Source organism: Mesoplodon mirus (genome assembly GCF_964341445.2).
Source record: "Mesoplodon mirus genome assembly, chromosome: 12".
Lineage (NCBI taxonomy): Eukaryota > Metazoa > Chordata > Mammalia > Artiodactyla > Ziphiidae > Mesoplodon > Mesoplodon mirus.
The window spans coordinates 92,327,569-92,355,454 of record NC_138988.1 but is presented as its reverse complement, the minus strand read 5'-3'; positions in this window follow the sequence as shown (position 1 = coordinate 92,355,454).

The following is a 27,886-nucleotide window of genomic DNA, read 5'->3' as shown; positions in this document are numbered from 1 at the left end:
CAGGATATTGAATATAATTCTCTGTGCTATGCAGTAGGACCTTGTTGTTTATCCATCCTATATATAATAGTTTGAAAAAACAGATTCAGTTTTTTTTTTTTTTTTTTTTGCGGTACGTGGGCCTCTCACTGCTGTGGCCTCTCCCGTTGCGGAGCACAGGCTCCGGACGCGCAGGCTCAGCGGCCATGGCTCACGGGCCCAGCTGCTCCGCAGCATGTGGGATCTTCCCGGACCGGGGCACGAACCCGTGTCCCCTGCATCGGCAGGCGGACTCCCAACCACTGCGCCACCAGGGAAGCCCCAGATTCAGTTTTTAAAGGGAGTCCCATGTCTAATTTCACATTTTCCTTTCTCAAAGAGGATCTTCTACTGTTCTTTCCATATCATGTAAAATAAATATTTTTCCAGTTAAGATTATTCTTAATGATCAGGAGTAAATATGAGTGCCCATATCTGCTCAGCTGGTTGAAGAGAATGACCTTAATTCAGGTAAAATGTCATGAACTGATCCCTGTAGGGAAAAAGTATAATGCTACATATTGCCTTACAGAACTTAGAATTCTTTCATCACTATAAAAAAAGGGACAAATATAAGCAGAGAGAAATAGATAACAAAAAGATTGTGCATGTAAGCATAGTAAAGTGTAGTCAGGTGCAGAATGAACAGAAAACTTTTGCTTTGGTTAGGGAAACTACTCCTAGATATAGTAAGCCATTCTTCGGAGCAAGCGCTATGCAAGCTACATGCCATAATTCCTTGAACAGAGTGAGATTTTCTACTTCCGTGATGACTTGGAAAAAGCAAAACAAAGCTAAAAATCTCCAAAGCCAACAGCCATTCACCATTTTTGTATGAAATTAAGGCTTCTATATTTGAATATTACATTTTAAAGAGAACATATCTTGATTTTAGCATGGCCAATGCAACCAGTGAAAAGTCCTCTTGTTTATTTTTATAAACTCAGTAAGTTAGGATTGTAGGCTTTATAAAGCTAAATGGAACCTTAGAAATCATCCTTTGTCAATTGTTATTTTACAAATGAGGAAACTGATGTAGCTTGCCAGGGTCATTAGTTATCTGGCGGTTGAACAAAGGCTGGTGCTGAAGGTTCTTGATTCTTGGTGACATTCTTTTTAGCTACTTTCTGCGTATGATGGAAAAAAAAACTAGGTATGTAATAAACTCGTGTATTCAATCAGAGAATGTCAATATCCGGTTATTCATGTTTCAGAAATATAGCGTGTGGTAGTAACGCTGTTCTCTAAATATTTCTGTTTTCCTGTCTTCAATATTGCATTTTCTGACTCCCATGTGGTTGGATGGGATCATGTGACCAGTTTGACCAATGATTTGCTAGCAAGATTGTGTGGCATTTCTGAGGGAGAGTGTTTAATCCACAGTATGAGACCCTCTGAGAATCTAGCTGCTCCATTGGCCTGAATGAGAATGATGTGCAGCGCCCCCTGCTGAGCCAGAACGGACATTTAGCTTGAGTGAGAATCACTTTTTGTTTTTTCTTTGTTTTTTTTTTTTTAACATTTTTATTGGAGTATAATTGCTTTACAATGGTGTGTTAATTTCTGCTTTATAACAAAGTGAATCAGTTATACATATACATATATCCCCATATCTCTTCCCTCTTGCATCTCCCTCCCTCCTACCCTCCTTATCCCACCCTTCTAGCTGGTCACAAAGCACCAAGCTGATCTCCCTGTGCTATGCGACTGCTTCTCACTACCTATCTGTTTTACATTTGGTACTGTATATATGTCCATATATACACTACCACTCTCTCACTTTGTCCCAGCTTACCCGTCCCCCTCCCCGTGTCAAGTCCATTCTCTAGTAGGTCTGTGTCTTTATTCCCGTCTTGCCCCTAGGTTCTTCATGACCTTTTTTTTTTTAGATTCCACATATATGTTAGCATATGGTATTTGGTTTTCTCTTTCTGACTTACTTCACTCTGTATGACAGACTCTAGGTCCATCCACCTCACTACAAATAACTCAATTTTGTTTCTTTTTATGGCTGAGTAATATTCCATTGTATATATATACCACATCTTCTTTATCCATTCATCTGTGGATGGACACTTAGGTTGCTTCCATGTCCTGGCTATTGTAAATAGAGCTGCAATGAACATTGTGGTACATGACTCTTTTTGAATTATGGTTTTCTCAGGGTATATGCCCAGTAGTGGGATTGCTGGGTCGTATATTAGGTCTATTTTTAGTTTTCTAAGGAACCTCCATCCTGTTCTCCATAGTGGCTGTATCAGTTTACATTCCCACCAACAATGCAAGAGGGTTCCCTTTTCTCCACACCCTCTCCAGCATTTATTGTTTCTAGATTTTTTGATGATGGCCATTCTGACCAGTGTGAGATGATATCGCATTGTAGTTTTGATTTGTATTTCTCTAATGATTAATGATGTTGAGCATTCTTTCATGTGTTTGTTGGCAATCTGTGTATCTACTTTGGAGAAATGTCTATTTAGGTCTTCTGCTCATTTTTGGATTGTTTGTTTTTTTGATATTGAGCTGCCTGAGCTGCTTGTAAATTTTGGAGATTAATCCTTTGTCAGTTGCTTCATTTGCAAATGTTTTCTCCCATTCTGAGGGTTGTCTTTTCATCTTGTTTATGGTTTCCTTTGCTGTGCAAAAGATTTTAAGTTTCATTAGGTCCCATTTGTTGATTTTTGTTTTTATTTCCATTTCTCGAGGAGGTGGGTCAAAAAGGATCTTGCTGTGATTTATGTCATAGAGTATTCTGTCTATGTTTTCCTCTAAGAGTTTGATAGTGTCTGGCCTTATATTTAGGTCTTTAATCCATTTTGAGTTTATTTTTATGTATGGTGTTAGGGAGTGTTCTAATTTCATTCTTTTACATGTAGCTGTCCAGTTTTCCCAGCTTATTTATTGAAGAGGCTGTCTTTTCTCCATTGTATATTCTTGCCTCCTTTATCAAAGGTAAGGTGACCATTTGTGCGTGGGTTTATATCTGGGCTTCCTATCCTGTTCCATTGATCTATATTTCTGTTTTTGTGCCAGTACCAGACTGTCTTGATTACTGTAGCTTTGTAGTATAGTCTGAAGTCAGGGAGCCTTATTCCTCCAGCTCCATTTTTCTTTCTCAAGATTGCTTTGGCTAATCGGGGTCTTTTATTTCCACACAAATTGTGAAATTTTTTGTTCTAGTTCTGTGAAAAATGCCAGTGGTAGTTTGATAGGGATTCCATTGAATCTGTAGATTGCTTTGGGTAGTAGAGTCATTTTCACAGTGTTGATTCTTCCAATCCAGGAACATGGTATATCTCTCCATCTATTTGTATTAACTTTAATTTCTTTAATCAGTGTCTTATAATTTTCTGCATACAGGTCTTTTGTCTCCTTAGGTAGGTTTATTCCTAGGTATTTTATTCTTTTTGTTGCAGTAGTAAATGGGACTGTTTTCTTAATTTCACTTTCAGATTTTTCATCATTAGTGTATAGGAATGCAAGAGATTTCTGTGCATTAATTTTGTGTCCTGCTACTTTACCAAATTCATTGATTAGCTCTAGTAGTTTTCTGGTAGCATCTTTAGGATTCTCTATGTATAGTATGTCATCTGCAAACAGTAAGTGACAGCTTTACTTCTTCTTTACCGATTTGGATTCCTTTTATTTCTTTTTCTTCTCTGATTGCTGTGGCAAAAACTTCCAAAACTATGTTGAATAATAGTGCTGAGAGTGGGCAACCTTGTCTTGTTCCTGATCTTAGTGGAAATGGTTTCAGTTTTTCAGCATTGAGGACTATGTTGGCTGTTGGTTTGTCATATATGGCCTTTATTATGTTGAGGAAAGTTCCCTCTGTGCCTACTTTTGGGAGGGTTTTTTATCATAAATGGGTGTTGAATTTTGTTTAAAGCTTTCTCTGCATCTATTGAGATGATCATATGGTTTTTCTCCTTCAATTTGTTAATATGGTGTATCACATTGATTGATTTGTGTATATTGAAGAATCCTTGCATTCTTGGAATAAACCCCACTTGATCATGGTGTATGATCCTTTTAATGTGCTGTTGGATTCTGTCTGCTAGTATTTTGTCGAGGATTTTTGCATCTATGTTCATCAGTGACATTGGTCTGTAGTTTTCTTTTTTTGTGGAATCTTTGTCTGGTTTGGTATCAGGGTGATGGTGGCCTTGTAGAATGAGTTTGGGAGTGTTCCTTCCTCTGGTATATTTAGGAAGAGTTTGAGAAGGATAGGTGTTAGCTCTTCGCTAAATGTTTGATAGAATTCACCTGTGAAGCCATCTGGTCCTGGGCTTTTGTTTGTTGGAAGATTTTTAATCACAGTTTTAATTTCAGTGCTTGTGATTGGTCTGTTCATGTTTTCTCTTTCTTCCTGGTTCAGTCTCAGAAGGTTGTGCATTTCTAAGAATTTGTCCATTTCTTCCAGAAATGGAATTTGTCCATTTTATTGGCATAGAGTTGCTTGTAGTAATCTCTCATGATCCTTTGTATTTCTGCAGTGTCAGTTGTTACTTCTCCTTTTTCATTTCTATTTCTATTGATTTGAGTCATCTCCCTTTTTTTCTTGATGAGTCTGGCTAATGGTTTATCAATTTTGTTTATCTGCTCAAAGAACAGCTTTTAGTTTTATTCATCTTTGTTATCGTTTCCTTCATTTGTTTTTCATTTATTTCTGATCTGATCTCTATGATTTCTTTCCTTCTACTAACTTTGGGTTTTGTTTGTTCTTTCTCTAGTTCCTTTAGGTGTAAGGTTAGGTTGTTTATTTGAGATGTTTCTTGTTTCTTAAGATAGGATTGTATTACTATAAACTTCCCTCTTAGAACTGCTTTTGCTGCATCCCATAGGTTTTGGGTCATCATGTTTTCATTGTCATTTGTTTCTAGGTATTTTTTGATTTCCTCTTTGATTTCTTCAGTGATCTCTTGGTTATTAAGTAGTGTGTTGTTTAGCCTCCATGTGTTTGTATTTTTTACAGATTCTTTCCTGTAATTGATATCTAGTCTCACAGCGTTGTGGTCAGAAAAGATACATGATACAATTTCAATTTTCTTAAATTTACCAAGGCTTGATTTGTGACCCAAGATATGATCTATCCTGGAGAATGTTCCATGAGCACTTGAGAAGAAAGTGTATTCTGTTGTTTTTGGATGGAATGTCCTATAAATATAAATTAAGTCCATCTTGTTTAATGTATCATTTAAACCCTTTTTGTTTTAAGTAACTAAGATTTAGGGCTTACTTTAATCTCAGGTTATAAACTTGCTAAGGGGTGTTTTCTTTCAAGGAAGAAAATGCTTCTAATTTAGGCTATAGCATTAAAGGGAAATGAAGAATTTAGGCAACACATTTGACAATTTAGGACAAAAAGAATGATAAGATTTTTTTTTCCTTTTTTTGCTTTAAGGGTATGGTTTTTTTTTTTTTTTTTTGATGGGGGCGGGGAATGTTTCTGTATCATTATCTTGATTTTCCCCTTTGGTTATTTTTTATCACCTATGGTATCAAACTATGCCTGGAGTGACTGCTGCAACCAATCTCAAAATTTTTTGAACTATTATTATTTTAAGTCACAGCTAAGACTCAGTAAATTAAAGTAAGAGTCAAGGAATCTGGGTCCTAGTTTTCATATTGCTGCTGCATGACTTTCATCCTGTCTGGGTTTTAGGATGCACATCTATAAATAGGTGTTGAAACAAATCATCTTGAATATTTTTCTAGCACTGTTGATCTGTAATTCCAGGAAATCAGAGTAAAATGTCGCTAGCTATTTTGGGTTAGGGATCTTAGGCACAATTTTAAAATATAAAAACCAGGCCTAAGAATATCTTGGTCTAACAATTCAAGCTATAAACAATGCTTAAATCATCCCAAACTTTGTCCCAAAACATGATATACTGTATTTTCAGAGGTCTTTTGTAAGTGCTATCTATGGTTTTAAAAGTATATATTTTCCAGGTTTTCCTGATATGTAAGTGTATTTCCCATATATTTAAGAGCGTTCCTCTTTGGCATTCAGAAAAAGTTTCCCAAGGATGTAGTGGAACTGTTTGTCTATTTTGTTTAACTTCCTTTTTTTATCTCTCCATTTTTTAAAAAGAGATGTGGATGCCAAGATCTTTAACTTTTTCAAGAGATTTGTCAACTTGATCTAAATTTACTTCTGCTGAGTCCTAAGACCCTGGGAAAGTAGTGGCAGGCTCCCTTTTTGATGGAGGTGCAACAGTGGCTGCAGTTAAAGTCCAGCTATCACATCTTCAGAACGTTTTGTTTGCAGTCAATTTGGATGGAAGGATCAAGTGACAAAGGCTTTAGGATCAATTGCCATGTGCCTTAATGGTGGAAGCGGTGTCACAGGTTTCTTGCTCTGGCTGTTGACTGACTTTTCTCAGAGCCAAAAGTAAGCTAGCTACAGAACCATCAAGCCATAGCCCCTGGCCAGGAGGGGCAAATCTAAGTTATATTAATGTCATTGCTATCCTCATGGATTGGTGAAGGGACGAAGTGATCTGTGAAAACCAGTTCAGTTGTTTGTTTTTATGTAGACAATGTAATGGATTGTTCATTTTGTACTTTTTTTTTGTATTGCAGTTTCATATAGTTGGTATTGGAGCATGATATTCTTTTACCTTAGGGAGCTATTAATGATGGAGAAAGTTACTCATAATGATTGTCATTCTTGTTGTTTGTAAAATACACTTCTAAGAATCAGAAACTGCCTGAAAATATAAGCCTACTGAATTGCACTGATTTAATGGCAAATAAAATGCTCTTTATGTAATAAAACTCAATTTTTAGGAAAGCAGAATGTGACATTTGGACAACTGTTACTTATTTTGTATTCCTAAAACATTATTTTCATTTTCTGCTTTCTTCTGAATCTTAAATATAAAGACAGTTTTGGTGCATTTACCTAAAGAAAGAAAAATAACTAAACATGGATACAAACGTTACTCAGTCACAAGAATTTTTATTGAGCTTAAGTCCCTTGTACAAAAGCACCATTCAGTGCTTTTAAGAGCTTGAAAAGAGTGATCTTAACGGTACAATCTTATCATCTTCAACTTGTCATCTTACCTTGGTCTTAAACATTGACTACTTACAATGGAGTGCAGTGTTAGAAAAAGTGATTCAGTGCCTCCAGATTTCACTTAATTCTGAGGAATGCATAAGCCCCCAAGGCCAAGGTAACGCACTGTAGGCTTTCTGTATATTTGTGAACCACAATCGTGGGGTCTCTTGATAGGTATGAGAGGTATGTGGAGTGAGGTATTTACTAACTCCTTTATGCGCCAGCACTCAACTGAGCTAAGCCAGGATCCACATGTCACAACTTGGGTGGCTTAATTGGTAAGGTCTGTAAACTGGATGGAATGCAGTAACACAGAGGATGTCCTGAATGTGTTCAGATTTGATGGTGTGAGAGAGAGGTGCATTTTGTATGATTATTTTCAGTGGAACACTTGCTCTTTTAGATATTTTGTCTTAGCCTTCTAAAAACAAGCAGTGCCGTTTGCTTGATTTGTTATCATAGCCATTTCTCCAAGTCCAATGGATGATATTAAGCAAACCCTAATAAATACGTTACTCTGGGCTTTCAGTTAATAGACCAATAAGATTTCTCTTAGCTCAGCAAGTATTCACAGAGGAGATGAGCTATATTCTTAGGGTACTTAGCATTTGAGGTAAGTGCAGATTTTTTTCATTCACACTTGAGAGGTTTTACAACACAGTCAAATAACTGTACCTACGTACCCTAAGGAGATGTTGGCAGTAGTAGGTTTGATATTTGGGGAAAAAAAGTTTGAGCTCATCAAAGTAAAAGCAAATGAAAGAGTAGGCAAGCAATAATTCTTGCATAAATGTTCTGTTAACCGATCTCTGTTGGGCTCTGAGGGCAAGGGTGAGCCATTTCTCCTGGGCGAGTGTTGGATGCCTAGTTTGCATCAGCTGCTGTTGCTAAGTGTCAGTTATGCAGGGCCCCAACCCCTTTCCACTTTCAGAACAAGAATAGAACTAATTGAAGCATGAGGATGCGATGCATTCCTAAATATATTTACTCCAAAGCAGTAATCTCTTCCACATCCTGCAAAGCAACCAAGAAGGACTTTTTTTTTGTCACTTAGAGTTTGACATTGGATTTGAAGCTCTAAGGCTCAAATATGCCGAAAAAATATAATACAAATAATCCAGTTTGTATATAGTTCAAATCTTTTCATAATGATCTCTATGAAACCATTCACGTTCTTTCACTATGTTGGAATTGTGCTATGTTAACTTTTACCTAAGACAACCAGTTTTAGAGAGGGTCTTCTGACAATGGTTATTTGCCGTGTCGATTGGGTCTGCATCCACATGCACCTTTAGGCCAAATCATAAACTTGGTAAAGTTTGCATCTTTCTTCTTCATTTTCTTTGTCCATTAAGTTTTCTCTCCTGCTCAGAAGCCCTCACCCTCATTCCAATAAAATCCCAGTATTGGACAAAGTCCCTCCCTAACCACAGTAAAAGAAATCTGATCTTCAGAAGGTATATACAACTAAAACACAAAGGTATTATTAATCAAAAATAATGAGCAGAAATAGGAAACCTCTAACTTTAATGCCCTTGGACTAGCTTCATCTAACAAGAGGGATGTCTTCATAGTTCGAGATGTACTTAGAACCAGAAGACCTGGGTCCAAGCCTGGCTTAGTCCTGCTCTCAGCTCCGTCGTTCTCAGCTTCAATTTATATCTCGTACTTGGGGGCTGCAGTGATTCTGCAAGGTGGTGTGGGTAGAAATGTTTTGTAAAACATGAAGCACTGTGCAAGGCTTCTTTTTTTTTAAAAAATTGCTTTAAAACCATGCAAGGAACTCTAAGTAGGAAGTCAGAAGTACTAACCTTTGGGACTTGGAAAAGTCTTCTAACCAGGCCAGGTCTGTTTCCTCATCATGAAAACCTGGAGGTTGAACCAGAATATCTATAAAGTCCTTTTCAACCCCAGGCATTTTACAGTTCCATGAAATAAAACACTGACACCTAGTGCCGGGAACACAGAAGGTGGCATGAGTTTGAACCAAGAGGTGAATTAGAGGAGTAAAGGAGATGGCAATTATGGGGGAATTGGCCTTAGTCCTCCCAGAGGTCTGCAGAAGCTGCAGAGCGAGGGGCAGATGGGGTCTGTGTGGCAGGAGCCCTAGGAAGTGGGGGCATGTGTTTGGAAGGGTTCGCAGGTTTGGGGTGAAGATTGCAGTGTGTCTGAGAGCTGAGTGATTAGGATGATTAGACATTTGGGGGCAATGTTGCCAGGGGGGTTGGATCTAAGGCTGCAGAGATTTTGGTAGCAGCAAATGCAGGGGTGAAAGAGGCAAGATATTCCTATTACAGCACCCCCAGCGCCAGCTTCTGAACCTGGTTCCCCGCTCCAATCCACTGGGCAGGGAGAAGGATCAACTCAGATTACTTCTCTTCCCTGCTTAAGACCCTTTAATGGCTTTCATTGTATTGAGATTAAAATATGAATTCCTTAAGTGGGCTTTCAGGTGCCTGAAGGAATCCACCTCCCTTCCACTCTGCCTCTTTCTTTCTGAATTCCAGCCATGCTGGCTAGTTTGAAGTCACCAAGGTTTTCCTGCCCCAGGGCGTTATGGTGTGCTGTTCCCCACCATTCTTTGGAAGGTTAGCTTTGATTCTCTGGGAGCTTAGCTGGAGTATTCAGACAGGCTTTCTCTGACCTTACTACGCATAGTAATCTCTGCCCCTTTCTAAGCCCCATATTTGTTTTTTCAACAAACACAGCCATAATCTATAGTCATTATGCTCTTGAACAGTGTCTGACTAAAGAATTCTTTTGTCAAATGATTGAGTGAGTGAATGAGAAGCTCACATTCTTTTCTTGCCTTTTCTTTCTTCTCTTCCTATAGCTTTATTTATTTTGTCTTTCCCTCATACTTTGAAAGTCTTTATAGCTTTTATAAATTTTTTGATTATAAAAGTAGTTTATATCCATGTAAAAAAATTCAATAATGCTTAAGTATGCAAGGAAGAAAATAAAAGTCACTGAAATTCCGTCACCCAGAGAAAATCAGAACTAACTTTTTGTTGTATATACTTAAAATCTACGTCTAGGGACTTCCCTGGTGATACAGTGGTTAAGAATCCGCCTGCCAATGCAGGGGACACGGGTTCGAGCCCTGGCCTGGGATGATCCCATATGCCATGGAGCAACTAAGCCCGTGTGCCACAACTACTGAGCCTGCACTATATAGCCCGCGAGCCATAACTACTGAGCCCGTGTGCCGCAACTACAGAAGCCTGTGCGCTTAGAGTCTGTGCTCCGCAACGAGAAGCCACCGCGATGAGAAGCGCACGCTCTGCAATGAAGAGTAGTCCCCGACCAACGCAACTAGAGAAAAGCCCACGCACAGCAACGAAGACCCAATGTGGCCAAAAATAAATAAATTTTTAAAAAAGAAGTAAATTTATTTATTTATGTCTTCCTTGTGGTGTGTGGGCTTCTCTTGCTGCAGAGCACGGGCTCTAGGTGCGTGGGCTTCAGTAGTTGCAGCACGTGGGCTCAGTAGTTGTGGCTTGCGGGCTCTAGAGCACAGGCTCAGTAGTTGTGGCACACGGGCTTAGTTGCTCCGCGGCATATGGGATCTTCCCAGGCCAGGGCTCGAACCCATGTCTCCTGCATTGGCAGGAGGATTCTTAACCACTGTGCCACCAGGGAAGTCCCTATTCTTGTCTTTGGCTTCCAGCATTGCAGACTGGGCATTTAAATGCCTTGGATTGTGTATCTGGAGAAGCTAACAGCTGCATGTGCTATTTCCAATACTTTTTAAGATCCACCCAGGATATGACCATAGGAATGCTTGTCGTTTTTTCTGGAGGGGGGAGTATAGATGAAAATTGGTGAGTGATAAGCAGAAGTGGAAACTAGGTGAGAGATTCTTCAACAGATTGTAGGCTTGCCGTCTGATATCTGGAGAAAGCTGCATTCCTTTGAGCAGCCCTCAGAATGCTCATCTGCCTGAACTTGGGTCAGCCACAGACGGGGAGTGCTTTGGAGACTCAAGGAACATCAGTACGTTTCCAAAACAAACAGAGCAAACAAATGCCACTCTCTCCTGCCATGTATATATGGCAAAACCAGCGCCATATGCGCTATGCAATTCTGCTGTTCTCTTAACATCCATGTATACCTAGCACTGTTGCAACATATATATGTTGGAGAATAGCACTGCTGCATAGTCTGTAAATTATTAGCCAACCAACCAACCAAGAAAGGAAAACAAATGAGAAACCTTGATTTTCCTCTTTAAAAAGGAGAGCATTTGGATCAGTTAGGGGACCATGGGCAAGTCCTTCCCTTCTTTGAAATATTGAAATACACAGTTGAATTGTGTTTCTAGTTCTCTATATACATCTCCAGCTCAATCCATAAACGACTCATTGACATTGTTTTGGGATCTGATTGGACTGAGAAATCCCCGTTATATTTTAGTAGGGCCAATTTCATGGATTTTCTCAAAATATTTTGCAAGCCAAAACCTAATAGAAGTTTAAATTGAATCTTTATTTCTGTCCTTTTCCGTATAACATTAAATTATGTGATATTCTAGGAAGTTTTTGTTTGGGAAAGGATGTTTAAAGTTAGAACTATTTTTCTTGGCTATAATTATTTAAAAAAACTATCACTGCTAGGTTTTGACTATTTGTATTGGTGAGGGGAGGGGGCAGGCAGTTAGCATTTGCATAGTTACTTGATGTAAGAATGTATCTCGCCCTTGGAAGTGGGTGGCAGGTACTGTGGGTGGCCGGCTCACTTCCTTTATCGTTTCATTGGTTTCAGACTTCCAACTGTGAATTAACACCAAGCCCCAGAAGCTCTTCAGCTGTGGCTGATGGGAGTTAGGGTGTCCTTACTCCAGCTCCTTCACCCCTTGGGTGGGATGATTCTAAGGCCTATTTGTCTCAGAGTTTCCTGGTGGAGTTAAGTCCCAGGTATGGCTTAGCCTTCGTTAGCTCTCCTTCCTTTCTTGCTGCTCCCCTACCAGTAATTCCTATACCTCCTTAGTAAACTATTTGCAATCAAATCTTTGTCTCAAATCAAATCAAATCAAAATCCCGCTTTGGGGGGTACCTACTCTAAAGCAAACCTCTTACCTTCAGGCAACAATTTTTTTTTTTTTTTCGGTACGTGGGCCTCTCACTGTTGTGGCCTCTCCCGTTGCGGAGCACAGGCTCCGAACGCGCAGGCTCAGCGGCCATGGCTCACGGGCCCAGCCGCTCCGCGGCATGTGGGATCTTCCCAGACCGGGGCACGAACCCATGTCCCCTGCGTTGGCAGGCGGACCCCCAACCACTGCACCACCAGGGAAGCCCCAGGCAACATTTTCATCTGTATTATCCCAGGTAGATAAAACACTCCTGGCTTAATCCACTTAACAGGTACTTTATATATTTTCATTATCTGGTAGCACATATTGTTAATTGTTTAACATTAAAGACATAACTAAATAATGTCTTTGTTGTTATTTTCCTTTTTAAAGGGAAAGCTTTTGAACATCTAAGACATGATTGAAACAATGAAAATACAGTAAAAGCATCAGAAAACTAAGTACGTAGGTTAAGCACCATCATATTTTAAGAGTTCCCAGTCTCAATAGTAACACTTTAAGACAGAGCAGAATACATACCGAGTGCTACATTTAGTGACTAACCTTATTGTACTTTTATTGTTGCTTTTCGTAGCATCTTCTATATTATAGGATAGCCAGGGACTTATAAATAATTTATAATTTTTTTGTGAAGGTAAGGTTTGAGGTCAAATACCACTTAAGTCACATTAACATAAGAGCTCTACATTATGGTCTACCCCTTAAGTGTGTAGGATACCACTGAATGAAAAATAAAAGATTTTGCAGAATTGGAGATTAAACATGCAAAAGTCACCTGCTCCTTGAAAGATAGGGGGTAAGTATAACTTGGGGCAGTTAATTGCTTGGCTTTGCAGCTATAGTTTGGCCTTCTAAATGTGCCAGCTAGCATGAAAGTGCACAGCCTTGGCCACGTGGGTAGTGGAGTCAGAGGTCATGATGGAACCAGATTCAAGATCACTAACTGTAAGATTCAGTCTGTGCTGGGTCAGAAGTGTATCTGCAACGTAGGGAGAGAGGCAGCAGAATGTGGTGACTGGGGAGTCCAGGCCAAGGGGTGGGGGGAGAGCCTGGGTGCAGATCCTGACTGCCACTTACTGTCCCCAGTAAAATAAGGATAATTCCAACCCTTCGGGGTGTTTGTAAAGATTAGATTGATAAAGTGATTCAGACACAGTGCCTGATAAATAGTAAGCTCTTGGAAAATGGTAGCTGCTATTAGGGTGGTTTATTGTCCAAACCAGTACACTTTCAAAAATGAAAAAGGGTGCTAAGATGAGACATATTATATAATATATATAAATACATTTTAATAATTATATATTGACTGAAAAATTAGTTTTATTATGTGGATAGGCCCACAGAATAGTTCTATTTAAAAACGTTTGAAAATGAAATTCTTTCCAAAAATTAAAAATAAATAGCCATGTACATTAAAGCAAAATTTAAAAAACTTTATAATGTTTTATTCGAACAATAAAAGTAAGTGGAGTGATGATTTTTGATATGTATTCACATAATCAGTTTTTTAGTCATAGCTGACTCTAATACCACATCACTGGCATTTTTTGAAGAAGACTTTTTTTTCTAATATGGACATATTCTTTTGTTTGTTTTTTAAATTGAAATATGGTTGATTTACGATGCTGTGTTGGTTTTAGGTGTATAGCAAAGTGATTCAGTTATACATATATATATGTCTCTGTATATAGCTATTCTTTTCAGTTTTTTTTTTTTTTTTTTAATAAATTTATTTATTTATTTTTGGCTGTGCTGGATCTTCGTTTCTGTGTGAGGGCTTTCTCTAGTTGGGGCAAGCGGAGGCCACTCTTCATCGCGGTGCGTGGGCCTCTCACTGTCACGGCCTCTCTTGTTGGGGAGCACAGGCTCCGGAAGCGCAGGCTCAGTAGTTGTGGCTCACGGGTCTAGTTGCTCCACGGCATGTGGGATCTTCCCAGCCCAGGGCTCGAACCCGTGTCCCCTGCATTGGCAGGCAGATTCTCAACCACTGCGCCACCAGGGAAGTCCTTCAGTTTCTTTTTAATTATAGGTTATTACAGTATACTGAATATACAGTGCTATACAGTGATCTACTGTGCTATACAGTAGATCCTTATTGTTTTTCTATTTTATACATTGTAATGTGTATCTGTTAATCCCAAACTCTTGATTTATCCCTCTCTCCTCCCCCTTTCCCCTTTGATAACTGTAAGTTTATTTTCTGTAAGTTTGTTTGTTATGTCTGTGAGTCTATTTCTGCTTTGTAAATAAGTTCTTTGTATCATTTTTTTTAGATTCCATATGTAAATGATATACAGTAGTTGCTTTTCTATGTCTCACTTACTTCACTAAGTATGATACCCTCCAGGTCCATTTACATTGTTGCAAATGGCAAAATTTCATTGTTCTTTTTATGGCTGAGTAATATTCCATTGTGTATATATACCACATCTTCTTTATCCATTCATCTGTTGATGGACATTTAGGTTGTTTGCATATATTGGCTACCGTAAATAATGCTTCTATAAACATTGGGGTGCATGTACCTTTTTGAATTATTTTTTTTTGTTTTCTTCGAATATATGCTCAGAAGTGGGATTGCTGGATCATATGGTAGTTCTATTTTTAGTTTTTTGAGGAACCTCCATGCTGTTCTCCATAGTGGCTGCACCAATTTACATTCCCACCAGCAGTGTACCAGGGTTCCCTTTTCTCCACATCCTTGCCAGTGTTTGTTATTTGTGGTCTTTTTGATAATGGCCGTTCTGACAGGTGTGAGGTGGTATGTCATTGTGGTTGATTTGCATTTATCTGATGATTAGCAATGTTGGGCATCTTTTCATGTGCCTGTTGGCCATCTGGATGTCTTCTTTGGAAAAACGTCTATTCAGGTCTTCTGCCCATTTTTAAATAGGGCCACTTGTTTTTTTGGTATGGAGTTGTATGAGCTGTTTATATAGTTTGGATATTAACCCCTTAAAGGTCATTTCATTTGCAAATATCTTCTCCCATTCTGTAGGCTGTCTGTTCATTTTGTTGATGATTTCCTTTGCTGTGCAAAAGCTTTTAATTAGGTCCCATTTGTTTCCTTTTTGCAAGTTTGTTTTTCAATAATTGTAATTCTCCAAAAGCTTAAAAATCTGAAGGTTTTTGGTGCTCCTTGAATTCTTAATTAAAATTTCTAAGTGATATTGAACAGAATGCACCCCAAATCTAGAGGACTCATTTACGAAAATGTTCAGTATCCTAGGCAGGACACAGATTAATTTATTAAGTAGTTTCAACTGATGATGGGCAGCAAAGAGAAAAGTCTGGTACTGCCATGCTGATGTGTGTGTGTATGTGTGTTTAATTCCACATCAGTTTCATCCCCAGTTTTGTAATTTAATTACTTGACATATTCAAAATTTGTAAAATTTGACAAGTTAGAGCTTCCATTTCAATTAGTAAAATAACGCAACTTCTTTGGATGAAATTATTACTTATATATACTCTAACTAATTCCAATTATTTTTCTGTACCATATCTTAATTAAGATATCTAATTTAAAATTTAGTAAAATATTGTTTTTACCATGGACACCATGGTCCACCAAAGTTATATTATCAAAATATAATATGTTTTGATTCAAAAACAAGTACTTTTACTGTTGAAATTTTAAACTAAATCTGCAAGAAGGTTCCCAGTAACTTTAGATGTTTCATCTTTTTTTTTTTTTTTTTAAATTTATTTATTTATTTATTTTGGGCTGTGTTGGGTCTTCGTTTCTGTGAGGGCTTTCTCTAGTTGTGGCAAGTGGGGGCCACTCTTCATCGCAGTGCACGGGCCTCTCACTATCGTGGCCTCTCTTCTTGTGGAGCACAGGCTCCAGACGCGCAGGCTCAGTAGTTGTGGCTCACGGGCCTATTTGCTCTACGGCATGTGGGATCTTCCCAGACCAGGGCTCGAACCCGTGTCCTCTGCATTAGCAGGCGGATTCTCAACCACTATGCCACCAGGGAAGCCCTAGATGTTTCATCTTAAACAGACTAAATTTCCAAAAGCTTTGATTCCATGAAGTGGATTAAAAAAAATTAAACCCTTATTGGAATTAGTTGATCTAAGTGAAGCCTTGATAACACTGAGATAAAATTAGCAAAATTGAATTGTTTATGAAATTCTTCTGCTTTCACTACCAACACATTGTAGCTTTTGCTTTACTTGTTGTGCATGAACACAAAAACTTGAAATAAAAAATTGACAAAGTCAATTTCGAAGAGCATTCACTGGATCTAAATGTTATGTAAGCACCTTCTACAGCTGCATGTGATAAACCAAACTATAAGTACAGGGTTCTCAAAACAGCTACGAATTTTTTTTTTTTTTTTTTTTTTTTTTTTTTTTTGCTGTACGCGGGCCTCTCACTGCTGTGGCCTCTCCCGTTGCGGAGCACAGGCTCCGGACGCACAGGCCCAGCGGCCATGGCTCACGGGCCCAGCCGCTCCGCGGCATATGGGATCCTCCCAGACCGGGGCACGAACCCGTATCCCCTGCATCGGCAGGCGGACTCTCAACCACTGCGCCACCAGGGAGGCCCACAGCTACGAATTTTTGACTTCTATGATAATATAATGCTTCTTCAGCCAGCTGGTGTTTTTGGGTTTTCACTCGGTTATTGATATCACTTTCCTTAGGGTTCCTCATGGCTATAAGGAGGTGGCAAATGATGACATTTTGTGCAGTTTTACACTCATCGTTCACGTACTTGAGAACTGAAAATTCAGCACTTTTAGTATTTTGCTAAACATAAACTTCTATTTTTTGAGCTCATTGCTGTTGAAGGGCCTATTATGAAATAAAAAGGCAAAGCCAAACAGTAACATAATTAATAGTTGTAGATATACAGCATACAAGAAATGACCAATTCCAAGTGTCCAGATTGGACTCTACATGCTCGAAGGCAGCACACTCGACCTCTTTTCCCTGCAAGTATTTCACCTTCCCCCTCCCCATAATTTCCCACCTTTCCCATTGACCCTACTAGCTGTGCCTTGGCAGTTTTGTGGGCCCAACCGTGGGTCTGGCACACCTAGCAGGTAAATCCAAAGGGTACAGCATGGCAGTTCTCAGAGAGTTCTCTCACCACCACCAGAGGCTGGAGGGTTTATCTCTCCCTGGAAGCTCCTGTTTGAGTACATTTGCTTCTGTGAGCAGATGCCCTGCTGTCCTGAAAGGGAGGTGTTAGTTCCAAGTGTTTGGAAAGGGCTGGGGAAATTGGGTCATTGCTAGTCACCTTGGAGATTTAACCACTGTCGTTAGAGCGACAGCTCTGTTCACTGCTTATCTTAGCTTGAGCTGCTATAACAAAGTACAGTAAACTGGGTGGCTTAAACAACAGAAATTTATTTCTCACAGTTGTGGAGGCTGGCAAGTCCATCAAGGTGCCAGCAGATTCAGTGTCCGGTGAGGACCTGCTTCTTTGTTTGCAGATGGTCATCTTCTCGTTAGATCCTCAGTGTTTGCAGTGAGAGAGACACACACAGAGATTCCTTCCTTTTCTTATAAGACCACTACTTCCATTTTAAGGGCCCCACCCTCGTGACTCCATCTAAACCTAATTACCTCACACTGGGAATTGGGGCTTCAACCTATGACTTTTGGGGGTGCACACCATTCAGTTCTTGGCACTGCTCATGTGCTTCATGCCCTACTACTGGACAAGACAATAGAAGGAGCATGGAAACACAAAGTGGAGGGCTACTAAATCAATCCCAGCTTATTTTAATGAGGCTATTCATAATAATTCTATTACGATTACTAATAGTAATTCATTAAGGTGAAAATACCCAGGCAAATGTTAAGCTAAACAAGACGGCAGGACAACTGGCCCAGAGCAGGACTGTCTAAGGCAAAAAGTCCTAGACCTTATCACTAGGAAGGATGGCACCTTATCTTAAAAGGAGTCTTTAACACTAGGAACACTAGAGGGCGCTTTAGACTAATTAAGGAACACTAGAGGGCGCTTTAGACTGTAATTAAGAATCTTGCTTTATTTATGCAAGGAAACGTACCAGATTGATGTTACAATCTTCAGTAGTGAATGGTTTATAAAAATTTAGGTAAGTCCATATAAGTTGATTTTACTATTCCAAGAACATGATCAAATTCAACACAAATGTTTTGGAGTGTGTGTGTCCCCATGCTGGAGGTTATGATAATCCTATTTTATTTTATTATTTTTTAATTGAAGTATAGCTGATTTACAATAATAATCCTATTTTTGTTTTACTTCAGAATGTCTTTTTTTTCTTAAGTCTTCAGGAGTGCCTTAAGGTTAGATAAAGATTAGGCTGCGATCTGTCCTTATTAGTTGGGGTTTTGTTTTTTCTTGAAGGAGGCGCAGGGCACGGGAGGGCTGGGCAGCCAATTAAAACAACTATAACATGGTCCTTCTTTAGAGATAACCCTGATGATACTGTTTTACATACGTGTGGCACCCATTATTCTTATGATATGTGTTAAGTACGGGTGGATTATTAGGCAAGGACTCCAGTCTTCAGGGCAGCAGTGCAAACAGTGGGGAAAAACATTGTTTGACTCTTCGTCTGGTCTTGGAGCCCCTGGTCCCGTCCCTGTCTCTGTGACTCTGGGAGATCTTAGGCTCTTTCTGGGCCTGTTTCTTAGTAAAGTGGTGGGGTCGACCTAAATGACTCAGTCTTTTTCAAGTCTAAAATTCTCTTATCCTGACTTTTACACCTAACGTCGATGAGTCTTAAATTTACATTCGCACGTAGGTGCCCTGTCTAGAAGTTACCTTCAGTTCAAATCATAAAGTCTGTGACACTGTGAAAACTTGATTCAGGAGGATGTGGGGAGGTAGTGGCGCCCTGTTTTGGGGCCCTGATCAAGTTCTTTTTTTTTTTTTTTTTTTTTTGCAGTATGCGGGCCTCTCACTGCTGTGGCCTCTCCCGTTGCGGAGCACAGGCTCCGGACACGCAGGCTCAGCGGCCACGGCTCACGGGCCCAGCCGCTCCGCGGCATGTGGGATCCTCCCAGACCGGGGCACGAACCTGCGTCCCCTGCATCGGCAGGCAGACTCTCAACCACTGCGCCACCAGGGAAGCCCCGATCAAGTTCTTTATAGTGGCTTATTTTACATTAGAAACAGATAGCTCTTTGTCACTTGGTAGAAAATACTCATACAAGCACTGCTCCCCAACCTCAAACTTCCCTTGAAGCAAAAATGATGGTCAAATGCTTGTATTCATTGCCTTTGCTGCTAGGATTCAGGCTAGATAAACAGTGAGAGGCCAAAAATCACTTGAGATTTTCATTTAAGTGTAATTAGTCTATTTCTGATGCTATGAAAACACCAGAGATGACCCTTTGCCAGGTAGATGTAAGCCCCCTCTGCCCTCAGATAATTGAGGCCAGACTGTTTAGGGATCTGAATATTGTTGCTACATTGTTTTTTTAACTTCCGAAGAATTCTCAGACATTCCTGACTGAGTTCTACTTCTAAAATAAACATGCTGAATGGTGTACCCTTTACATGGAAAAATGAAATGTTAGTGACATTCATCTCTGTTGGAAGAAAAATAATTTGGTTGGTGGAGTTGTAAAATTCCTACCTTATATAGAGATAAAAAAGTGCCTTTTAACACATTTCTCAATTGGTAGCATTTTCAGTAGTCTTCTGCATGTCTCTCTGTGTGTCTGTGTGTGTGTGCATCTGTGTGCTTGTGTTTGCGTGCCTTGTGTCTGCAGGTGTCTCTGCGCTCATGCTTCACGTAGACAGTCCCTTACAATTAGCAACTCCTGCATGATAACTTGTTTTAGATCTTGAAAGTTTCTTCACACTTCGTAGTTTCACCATCTGTGGTGGTGAAATCAAAATGAAGGAGATCCCAAAGGAAACTTCCATCTCTTGGCAATTTCTTCATGACTCATAATATCTGAACTGAGCTTTGGGAGCAGAGGCAGAGTAGGGGAAGGAAGGACACCGAGGCTGAACCAGAGAGGAGGGAAGGCAGGAGATGGGATGGGTCTCACATCTGGGACCTGGGGCAGGTGGGCAAGTAGACCGCCCCAGAAGGCTACAGAGGTCAGTGTCAGGAAGATGCTGCCCATCCATTCATTAACCCTGTACTGAGTACTTAGTTTGTTGCCACGTGTGTGGTTGGTGAAATGAATGTGGAAGTGTCTTCCTTCAAGCATTTTAAGGATCAGTTGGTGAAACAAACATAGAAATAAACCCTGATAAAATCACAAATGCTAAGAGGAGAGCCATGGGAGCTCCAGGGGTTCAGGCTATGAGGAGATGACCTCACTAATATGCTAATGCCCCGTGTCTTTCAAGGAAAGACACGGGTTCCAGGTGGACAGCAGGCTTTCCAAGGTGTGAATGGAGGGACCATGAACCCCAGTCCCTTGTGCAGTGTGGTCCCGGGGAGGATGTGAGTTGGGGGATGGCAGAAGTGCCTTCAAGAGATGGAGCTCTCAGTTCTTTCAACACATCATAAAGTCTTTGATGGACATGCTGGCTTGAGTTCAAGATGGTGCTTTCTAAACCCATTTTTTCTATTCCTTAGAGAACCTTCATTTGCTTAAGGAGTGCAACCATTTCCTCAAGCATTTATCCAGAAACTCATTTTATTACTTGTCCTTAAAAATTTCTTAAAAACACTGGGGGAAGAGACAAATCAAATGGATAGCAATATTTATACTGTCATTTTTTTTTTTTTTTTTTTTTTTTTTTTTTGCGGTATGCGGGCCTCTCACTGTTGTGGCCTCTCCCGTTGCGGAGCACAGGCTCTGGACTCGCAGGCTCAGAGGCCATGGCTCACGGGCCCAGCCGCTCCGCGGCATGTGGGATCTTCCCGGACCAGGGCACGAACCCGTGTCCCCTGCATCGGCAGGCGGATTCTCAACCACTGCGCCACCAGGGAAGCCCTCTACTGTCATTTTTAACAAGATTGTTTTTGAGCTTATCAGTCAAGACTCTCTTAGTTGCAAGTGACTGAAACTCCACTCAAACTAGCAGATACAAAAGGAATTTGTGGGTTCACATAATTGGGAAGTCTGAGGGGGTAGGGGAGGAATTACTGGATCAGAGATTCAAATATGACCATGGAACTCTCCACTTCCCTCAGCTCTATTCACCTCTGCTTACAGTTTTGCATCCTACAGTTAAAAAAAAAATCTTTCTTGAGAATTCTAGTGAGCTGGAGAACTTTGGTTGGATTAGCATGTGCCAGATGGCTGGCTGGTATTTTGACCACTATAGTACAAGTGATGAAAAAACTGTAGAGAAAATTATAAAATGTAAAGTCATCTTCTTGCACCCCATTCCTCTACGTTTGTAGGACAAAAATGTCAAACACTGGGAATAAAAAATGTCCCATGTTGGCAATGAGCAAGGAAAATTGAGGGTGATAAATTGATTCAGATAAAATGAGAACAGCAACTTACTCTGAATGCTAATATGTACTAAGTATTTTTTCTAAACCTTTTGAGTGTAGCACATTCAAATTTTATCACAACCCTGTGAGATGGGCATGACTGTTATCCCCACATTATGGATGAGGAAACTGAGGTGCACTGGGAGTTTGGGGGGACTGCCCAGGGTCACACACTAGTGCCTGGAAGTTTGTCTTCAGACATGTGCTCTAAACAATTAATTTAAACACAGTTGCATGGCATAATAATTAGTGATTAAAGTCTAATGAATGAAGACACGAAGATATGAAACACACGGTAAAGAAGGGAAGAGGAAAAATACCACTTCATATTTTTTTTCCCCATATTTTATTCAGTGAATCTCACCCCAGCTCGCAAGGGTCTAGTGGAGTCCATCAGGGTTGGGAAAGGATTTGCCTGGGTCACATCAAGGCTTGCCTGAAAATAGTGGATTCAGATTCAAGGCTACCCACTAATTCAACCCTTGGGAGTTTGGCTCAGGGATGGAATAAAGGGAGCATGGCAACAAGAATGGGGTCCACTTCTGGAAAGAACAGGCAAAATTCAAGGAGGAGACACTACTTGAACTCCCTTGGCAGCTCTGACCTGACCCAGGAGAAAGTCGAGTCCCTCTGTGACCCTCCACGGGCTGGCCAGGAGCCAGGCCTCATTGGGTTGACAAATGTGTCCACCCCTCCTGGAACCAGAGCAGATGGACAGACACTGAAGTTCAGGACTAAAACTGGTTTCAGTGGGCAGTGGGTGAGGTGGGAGTAGGGGAGGTATGTGTGAGGTTGTCTCCCTTTGCAAAATTTTTTCTGTTTTATAATTTAAAAAGTGTGATTAAATATGCATAACATAAAATTGACTGTTTTTACATGTACAATTCAGTGGCATTGAGTACATTCACCACGGTGTGTAATCATCACCGCTACCTATTTCTAAAACTTCTAAATTTTCCCAAATAGAAACTCCCCATTCCCCTCTCCCCGCTGCCAGCCCCTGGTCACCTCTATTCTACTTTCAGTCTCTGTGAATTTGCCTATTTCAGGTTCCTCATATCAGTGGAATTATATGATATTTGTGCCTTTGTGTCTCGCTTCTTTCATTTAGTATAATGTGCTGAAGGCTTATCCATGTAGCCTGTGTCAGAACTTTATTTCTTTGTTAAAATTGGAAGACGGGAGAGGAGATGGCATGAGGGGGTCTGGGCTTGTCCTCTTCTGGTGGCCAGGGGAGAAAGCAGAACGGGGGTGCCGTCCTCCTGCCCTTGAAGAAATTCCAAGTTGTCGCTTGGCTGTTCCTTGCCATGTCCCACGGCCAGTAAGTGGTGTGATTCATCACCCCTCACCCCAACCTATCCCCCAATTCCTTCTCTCTAAAATACAGGAACTAGGAGATTGGCTTGATTTCACAGTGAGAGAGTCGGGGGAGGGGGGCAGTGGCGTTGAGCTAGGGAAAAGACCTGTTACTTATTCACTCTTGAGTGTGAATTTGTCACCAGATCGTTCTCCAGCACCCTCAGCAGAAGTAAGCGAATAAGAATGTTGGAGTTGGAGTAGAGGGTAGGGTAAGGCTGTCGTTCTGGAGCACAGGTACGGCAGCCTTATTCAGACACCACCAAAGCCCCAGGCGTGTGGGGAGATGGAAGGAGAGAAGGGGAAGCTGGGATTGTGAGGAGGGGGCCGGAGGAGCCAGCCCTGCCCTGGCGTGTCTTCACCGGCACCAGACGGGACACTGCCCTTGCCCACCCAGCAGCTGTCACTTAAAGCATCTAAGGTGGCTGGCCCACCTGGAGTCTTGCAAGGGTGTGGGGAGAGCTGGAGTTTGCAGCCTCCCTCCTTTGCAGATTCTCTGGTGATAGAGACATGCAAGAAGTTTCCAAGGCTGACTGGGTCAAGCAGTGCAAAAGAGAAGCTCTTTGTGGAGACAGTTTCTGTTCTATTCATCTGTCCTCACACGTTCGCTTCCAGCTCTGAGCTCCCCTGGCCGTGCCTCTGAAGAGTCTTCCACGTAGGTTTCCATACTCGCTGCCACTCTCGAAGCAGGAGGGACCTCCTTCCACCTCACTGCTGTTCTCTCTTGGCTTTTTCACATTGGATGGGTTTGTGGGAAGGCAGTCAGCCTTGGCTGCCGTACGCATGGGGTGGGGAGACAGGAAGGAGGTTTCTGGGTCTGTGTTGCTGACCTAATTCTACATTCTGTTTTCATTGAATGAGTTGATTATTTTTATATCACTTACTGGTAAGTGAATGACCCGCACTCCTTTCAGTCTTTCCATGTCCAAACTTCCAGTTCCTGACCACATTTTACACGCACTTGAAAATTCCCTTCTTACGCTCGTTCTTGTCCTTTTAAGCCCGTGGAACAATATTACCTGCTTATTATTGGAACAGCAGCTTTGCCGTTGGTGTTATAAAACCCTGGTCTTACACGTAATTTGTATGAGGAATAAGTTAATATTTACTGTCAAGACTTTAAAGGAGCTGAGTTCATCATGTCGCATTTTAATATTGAAGGTACCAATGGAATCTTTTCAGATTAATCACCTTCCTTGAAGTGATTAAATCTGCATCACTTGATCTGGCTTTCTTTCACCAACTTTGAAAACTGGTTCCTTGTTAAACAAGTTAGTTATTTGTTTCCTAAAGTTATACTCACTGTACTTTTTGTGTTTGACTTTGCTTTTTATGTTTCAATTTCAATGAAAAGCATTTAAAAAAAAACACTTGAAGAATATATGTTCTCTTTGTATTTTGAAACTCTGATACTCCTGTTATTTTGATGTTAGGTTGAGCATTGGAGAGACTTTCTAAGTTTAAGTTCAAACTCATCAGCATCATGGCTTTCTTGTTTCTAAAACTTGCTCAATTATGCCCCATTTCTGCTGGTATGACATAATAAAAAGACTCATTCAAAGATCCCAGGAGTTGTTTAGGGGCTGTTTCTGTTGATGGGGAGAAATTAAGTGGACCACCATGTTATTATAAATAATAGTGAGAATGAGGGCTGGGAAACCAGGAGTGAGTCTGGTTCAACTCAGAGGAAGAGCTGGGAAAGTTGAATTCTCCATCTTTGACCTTAGCATTTCAGTGGGTCTTTGGTTTTATATGGACTTTCTCAAGTTCCTTCTTGAGTCATTTCAGCTGTAGAGTTTCTCTTCCTTTTGCTACTTCGAGAATTGGGGCTTTGGAAGCAGGGACTCCCCTAGCCACAAAAACTCCACGGTAGCTCAATGTCCTGCAAAGCAAACATCTTCCCACTTCCCCGTGTAACTTCTACGTTTGCTTTGTGATTTGTTCAATTCTGAAAGGAGGGGGCTCTGGCTTAAGCAACTGTGGGAAGGAAACTGTTAGCTCTAGTTCATAGCATAACAGGAGGAGAACATAACTATGTCAACTTGGAGATCTTTACTAAATAGAGAAACAAGGGATTGGTTTAAATATGTAGAGAAGTTATAAAGAGGAAATTTGGAATGGTGATTAAGACCAGAACCATTGGCCTTAGATAAACCTGGTTCAAAATTTGCCTTAGCCATTGACTAGCCAGCTGACCTTGGTCTGTCTAAAGGATTTTCATCTGTAAAGACAAGATTATATAACGTTTAGAGGATATTGTAGGGCTAACATATCTATTGTGACACCTGGCACAAAGTAAGTTCTGTAAATGGGTCATTTGTTCATAAATATTGTCATGTGTGTACAGAGAAAAACAGACATTACAAATTTTTTTGTGGCTGTCTAGTTGAATAAGAAAGATAGATATTGTTTTCAGTGTTAAAGGTACTCGTGGATAAGATAATTTGACATGACATTCACTGGTACTGATACACCGGAGGGAATTTCCCTGTCTCCTGCCTGTAAACTACTGCTGTCCTTTAAGTTCAACTCCATCACCTTCCGATCCTCCAGATGGCGATCCCTCTTTCCTCTGTTCCTTTGTACCAGGGCCACTATTTATTGTTAACTTTATCTCAGGGTTTCTGTACTCTCCCCTTTTGGACTGTGAGCATTTTGAAACAGGGATTCTTTTGTTTATATTTAATCCCACCCCCCTCCCGAAACACTGTGTAGCACAGGACCTGGCGCAGAGGTAACTATCACTTGGGTTGAAGTGAATTGAATTTAATTAAATCAAATGTCTGTATAGAAAATAGGGCCATTCAAAATATTTGGGGCTCACAAGACTGCTGGCTAAGTCTGCTAAGTGTCTCATTTTTACAGCCTTGTTTTGGGTTCCAGGCCCCCGGTCTTGGTTTAGCACCAAGACTGCACACCATATTTGATGCCACTTAGAACTGCAATTGTCACTGCAGACAGAAAACATGATGTGATGCAGCTGTCAGCAGCTGTCAGGTTTCTAGAGGCTTTACAAGTGGATCAGCTCTTCTCTGGGATAGGAACAGCCATGTAGTTCGGTCTATTGGAATTAAGAAAAGATTGCCCATGTGACAACTGGGAATAAGGGCTCAGGTACAAGCTGAGGAATTGTGCTCAGAGGTCATGGTTTTCCTGGTGAGACTGCTGGAATGGGTTTAATACTTGCTTTTAAGCTGCACATAGGGGTGTCTCTTTATTTGTAGCCACTGTGGAGGCCCAGGTTTCCTCTTGTCCTTCAGTATCCTTGTCAAGAAAATGGGAATAAGTTATTCCACTTATGGTGGCAGTCAAAAATAACACTGACAGGGGCTTCCCTGGTGGTGCAGTGGTTGAGAGTCCGCCTGCCGATGCAGGGGACACGGGTTCGTGCCCCAGTCCGGGAAGATCCCACATGCTGTGGAGCGGCTAGGCCCGTGAGTCATGGCCGCTGAGCCTGCGCGTCCGGAGCCTGTGCTCTGCAGCGGGAGAGGCCACAACAGTGAGAGGCCCGCGTACCGCAAAAAACAAAACAAAACAAAACAAAAAAACAACACTGACAGTTGTATCTTTAAATTTGAAAAATACCTATGTTTGAGCCATTTTGATGTATAACATTTTTTATTTAATTGCCACATCTGTTATTTAGATTGTAGTTTAAGTATAGATTCCTTTGTGATGTTGTACTTTGGTATTCTTGAGAGGCATCAATACAATTTAAATAGATGTTCTTCTACCGTTACAATTCTTCACTCTCTATTCAGTGAGTCTACATTTCTTATCTTATTCAGGAATTGACTTAAAATGCCTTTTTTTTTTCCTGACCATGACCCAGCAAGTATGGGAAAGTAGGAGTGGCCTGCCATGAGGGGACACAATGAAGGGTGTGTTTTCTGTGTATAATTGTAGAACAGTAATGAAGCTAATAGTTGGTCTGCTTTTTAATATCACCGTCTGAGAACAATCCTAAACAAATCTCAGTGATAAAATACTCTTCCCTGAAAAAACTCTTTCACTGGCCTAAGTTCTAAACAATTTCTATTTTTGTTGTTTTTTAATAACACATTCATAAGCTACAAACTTAGCACATTTGTGTTACTTACTCTTTAATACACATTGTTTCTATGTGGCAGTTAATTTTGAGAAGACCTACTTGAACACTGAACTACATACGTTAAAAAAAAAAATTATCTTGAATGATTTCTGAGGGTCAGTATCCAGGAGTGTCTTAGGTTCATGGTTCTGGCTCAGCACCTTTCATGACGTTGCAATGAAGATTTTTGCTGTGGCTGCATCATTTGAATGCTTACTTGGGAGTAAGATCTGCTTCCAGCTCGGTCTTCAGTTCCTCACTGGCTGTTGTTCAGAGGTCTCAGTTCCTCACCAGTTGGGCCTCTCCAACAGGGCTGTTCGTTGTGGCATCTGGCTTCTCCCTGTGTGAGCCATACATACACATTCACTTTGACAATAAGTTCCTAAAAGTTCAGAACTGTTTGAGCTCACCTCAGGTGTAGTTCAAGTCTCTGGTCCCTCTGGTGCCCCACATGTCTGTGCTTAAATCATAGATTTGAAGTCAACAGTGATAACCACAATGATGGCACAGAGGGAGAAATCTACTTCAATTATGTCACTCTATGTGACCATTTGGAGATTCTATTTGTATTTAAAATTTGAAACAGTGCAAATCACAAGGGGTACAATTTTTATTTGTAAGTGTGAATTTTAACTTACACATGACATATTTCACTGAATTTGAATAGCAACTTTAAAATTAAAATTTATTTTAGGGCTTCCCTGGTGGCACAGTGGTTGAGAGTCCGCCTGCCGATGCAGGGGACGCGGGTTCGTGCCCCGGTCCGGGAGGATCCCACATGCCGCGGAGCGGCTGGGCCCGTGGGCCATGGCTGCTGGGCCTGCGCGTCCGGAGCCTGTGCT